General features: G+C 37.4%; 1 non-coding gene and 1 pseudogene across 1 annotated transcript; one reads left to right on the top strand and one right to left on the bottom strand.

The window, feature by feature from the left end:
* Positions 1-4,768, bottom strand: part of LOC110339012 — a 27,322-nt pseudogene that overhangs the window by 13,165 nt on the left and 9,389 nt on the right.
* Positions 3,102-3,204, top strand: LOC115063013. Its single transcript, XR_003842895.1, has one exon. It is a non-coding gene; the product is annotated as a U6 spliceosomal RNA (small nuclear RNA).

Below are 4,768 nucleotides of genomic sequence, written 5' to 3'. Positions count from 1 at the left end.
CATGTGGGGCTGAGAAGAAGGTGTATCCTTTTGTTTTAGGATAAAATGTTCTGTAGATATCTATTAATTCCCTTTGTTTCATAACTTCTGTTAGTGTCCATGTGTCTCTGTTTAGTTTCTGTTTCCAGTTCTTGTATCTTTATAGGCATTTCTTTCTTTAGTGAAATATTCTTCTGTTGTATGGTTGAAGATATTTTCTGAGTCTTTGTGAATGCTCTCCTTCTTCTATTCCCATTATTTTTAGGTTTAGTCTTTTCATAGTATTCCATATTTCCTGGATGTTTTGTGTCATTAAATTTATGGATTTATCATTTTCTTTGACTGATGTATCAAATTTTTTATAGTATCTTCTACCCCTGAGATTTTCTCTTTCATCTCTTGTATTGTGTTAATGATACTTATATCTCTAGTTCCTGTTCTCTTTCCTAAGTTTTCTATTTCTAATATTGCCTATTTGTGTTTTCTTTATTGCTAATACTAATATTCCTCAAACTAGTCTACAAAATAGAAACAGTAAGAACACTGCCAAATTTATTCTATGAGGCCACAGTCACTCTAAGGGGAAGGAGAAGGGGAAGAAGGAAGAGGGGAAGGGAGGAAGGGGAGAAGATAACATTGCTACCAAAATGAAAGCAAGTGCAACAGAAAATACCAAAATTCATTGCAATCAATAAAACTAATCAAGTAAAACACTAAATTTTTTGGAAAATTAATTAAATTAAATAAAAATTTCAAAAAGAGGGCTGGAGAGATGGCTCAGCGGTTAAGAGCACTGACTGCCCTTCCAAAGGTCCTGAGTTCAAATCCCAGCAACCACATGGTGGCTCAAAACCATCCAAAATGAGATCTGACACCCTCTTCAGGTGTGTCTGAGGACAGCTACAGTGTACTTAGATATAATAAATAAATCTTAAAAAAAAAAAACCTATAAAAAAATTTTTCAAAAAGAATGAATTCACTTACATTAGGAAAGAAATATATATATACACAGACAAGGAATTCTCATGGGGAAAGAACAGAAGAACAGTGGCACCTGAACCTCATGTTTTACATGCTGGGACAGAAAGAGAATTGTGGGGATATAAATAAAATACACGGCCATGGTGGTTTAAACGAGATGCTTACCACAGCCTTGGGCATTTGAACTCTTGGTCCTCAGTTGATTGTACTGTTTGGGTAAGTTTAGAAGGTGTGGTTGTGCTGGAGGAAGAAGGACACTGGAATCACATAATTTAAAGATCTGCCATTTGGAGGTGACCCTCTTGGATTCCTCCTTGTGATTCAAGGAGGTTCAAGATGTGAGTTCTCAGCTTGTTCCTACAGAAACTATGCCTGCCTGCTCCACTCTTCTACACTGAGACCATGATGAACTCTATCCCTCTGGGACTGTAAGCTCAGATAAACCCTTCCTGGTCATTGTGCTTTATCACAGCAGTCCAAAAGTAACTCATACAGAGTTACTTTTGTTGTTTTAATGGGCTTTGTTTTCTATCCTCAGCTCCATGTCTCTAGTAATAAAAGTATGCCCTTCCTTATTTTCAAAGCTAAACATAAGCCCTCAGTTTAAAGTAACCAAAAAAATAAGTTGTGGAAAGAGGAATAAAGGAAAAATTGTTTTCATTTTCTGGTGTTATGGTTATCTTTCTAGTTAATCACCAGAAATATGATTTTTGAAAAAACAATAAGGCAATCTAGCAATATCATAGAATGAGAGCTTAACATGCAAATGTTAACATTAAACTCTTTAAAAGCATTAAAAAACTCTATCATTATATAATAAAAATAAAAATTTGCAAGAAAATTGTAGATAGGAACATTTTTATAGTGAAAACTACAAAACACTAAAAAGGCATCTTAAAATTGCAATGTTCACTCAAAGTATCATTTTCCCTCAATTTACTGGTAAAGAAATTTTAAAGAAAATTTTAGTAGGTGGTTTTCAAAAACTAACAGACTCATAAACCACCACATTTTGTGACATTTTCACATTACAAGCTTATACATTGCATTTCTCACAGCTTGTTACAAAGAGGTTCTAGCCATTACCTGCCCATTGCTGTACAGAAACACACCAAATATTCAGTGTTTACAGAAAAGTCTATTTTCTCTCTGTTTTAGAAGTTTCCATCTGTTATTGCCTGACTATGCTTCTAGCCCAAGTCAGGGCTTCCCCAATGCTTGCAGGGCATGCCCGGAAAAATCTGCTCAAGAGGGAAGGCGAGGAAACACTAGGAGCCTGCAACCAAGCAAAGGACATACCTCCAATAACTGAACTTCTTCCTGCTGTCCCCATTCCTTCAAGGTTCTGTCATTTATCAGTGGACCTTTACTCAGGACTGCATCTTCCCCAACAGAGGCCTTGGGTGACATTTCAAATGAAACTAGAATGGGTAGGAATGGCTGAAAAAAATACAAAGGCAGCACATTGAGAAAATGCATGGTATTTTCTTTCAGTAAGATATAATGAAAGAATAAAAATACCCTTTTAGCTTATATCTTAGTTCTATTTTCTGTTGATCTGATCAAATAAACTTAAGGAAGAGTTTATTTTAGCTCAAAGTTCAACTTAAAGTCCATCATCCAGGAAGTCAAGTCAACAGAAACGGTGTCGGTCGTATGTATAAAGTTACCAGAGCAAGGCACACATGCATGTTGCACAGATTACCCTTTTCTACGTATTCAGTATAAGATTTCAGCTACTAGATAACACCGCCTACAGTAGGCATGTTAAAATTCTTAATTTACATCAAGATAAGCAATTAAATTAAGCTAAATTTCTAATAAAATCAAGATAATCCCCCATAGGCATGGCCTTATAACCATCTCCCAGATGATTTTGGATTCTTTAAAGTTAACAATTACCACCCTGACAACTCCAGCCCTTGGCATCTTGACATCCAACTAAATCACTTTTAAGCCATAACCTTGACCCTATAGGCCGATGACCACGTTATAATATTAAAAAATAAAAATAACATTCTTACAACATATAATGTCAAATGTAAATTTTCTTAGCGTAAGTAGAAAAACCAAGAGCACAGAAGTACATAATCACATCTAAGCAAAAGCAAAATCCATCTGGAGAAACAAAAAATTCTGGAGTGCACACTTCTACAGCACATATACTAAAATTGAAGGATACAGAGATTAGCATGGCCCCTGCACAAGGATGTCATGCAAATTCATGAAACATTCCTTATTTTCTCTGAAAGGCTTTACCCAGCAGCTGAAGGAAACAGATGCAGAAATCAAACATTAGATGCAAATGCCAAACAGGCAGAGCTCCAAGAATCTTGTGGGAGGTGGGTAGGAGGAATTGAAGAAGCCAGATGGGTGAAAGGCACCATAAGAAAACCTAGAGTCATCTAACCTTGGCCAACAGGGGCTCACGGAGTCTGAACCAACAACCTCCACATATGTAACAGATGTACAGCTTGTTCTTCATATGGGACCCTTAACTACCACAGCAGGAGCTGTATTTGACTCTGCTGCCTGCCTTAGGACTCCTTTGCCCTAACTGGGATGCCTTGTCTAGGTTCAATAGGAGAAGATGTGCCTAGTCCTACTGCCACTTGGTTGATATTCATGGGAGGCCTCTCCTTCTCTGTGGAGAAAGGGCTGGGGAAGGTGTAGGAATAAGGAGGGGCTGGGAGGAGAGGAGGGATGGGAAGCTGTAATTGTGATGTAAAGTAAATAAATCAATATTTTAAAATTCTAGAAGCCGGACGGCAGAGGCAGGCGGATTTCCTAGTTCGAGGCCAGCCTGGTTCACAAAGTGAGTTCCAGGATAGCCAGGGCTATACAGAGAAACCCTGTCTCGAAAAACCAAAATAAATAAATAAATAAATAGATAGATAGATAAATAAATAAATAAATAAAATTCTAGAGCTCCATGTACATCATCTGGTACTCATAATGTTATTAACTGGGCTCCGGATTTGTGGGTATCCATCCCTTTCAACTCTGCTGCAATCAACACACACAGATAGATTCTCTCCTGGGCCAGTTCCATTCCATGTTCTCAGCTCTCTAGTTCTCTTTAAGGCAGATCCCATGGTTCTAACATCTCCAGTTTCCAGTTTCCTGGGATCTCTGTTATAAGCTAGTCTCCACCTTCATAGCCTCATATAATATCTGATTAAGTCCTCCCTTCAAGGTTTCAAATCACAATACTCATTGCCTACACTTGCCTTTTCTCTTAAACTGTGATAAAAAGTCCATGACTCCCACATCCAATCTTTCATGCCTATAAAACCAGCATAACTGTCAGGGATGAAAAGAGTAAAAGGAAAAGAACCAAATAGCCAGCCTTTCTGGCCATCACAGTACTTTCTTAGTATCAGCTCAAATGTTCTCTCCCTTTCAAGTTTACTCTGAGAAATAAATTAGTCCATTGTTTTTAAACTCAGTTTCATTCAGGTTTACAGAACATAGGCAGAACAAAGTCAGGTTCTGTCAGGAGCCATCTAGGAAAGGATAAAGGCTAGTGGGTATTCTTCCTGTGATGGTTTCACCATGGACTGTGAACTGTGATGAATGAGCCCTTGTAGTCAAGACCCAAAGAACAACATTTTCAGGACTTGATTCCTGCTTCTCATATGCCTTTCTTTTCATTATTAAATTAATATAATAATCCCTGGGCGTTCACCCACACTATTGGGCACATTTTTTCAAGACCAGCAAAGATGTCCTGTCTTGTAATAATGCTATACAGACCAAAAAAAAAGATTTAATTCCTAATTATGATTCTATAAGAATTCCTAGAATT

Source organism: Mus pahari, chromosome 22 (assembly GCF_900095145.1).
Source record: "Mus pahari chromosome 22, PAHARI_EIJ_v1.1, whole genome shotgun sequence".
In the NCBI taxonomy this organism is placed as follows: domain Eukaryota; kingdom Metazoa; phylum Chordata; class Mammalia; order Rodentia; family Muridae; genus Mus; species Mus pahari.
The sequence above is the reverse complement of the archived record's forward strand: the minus strand, read 5'-3'. Positions and strand labels throughout refer to the sequence as shown.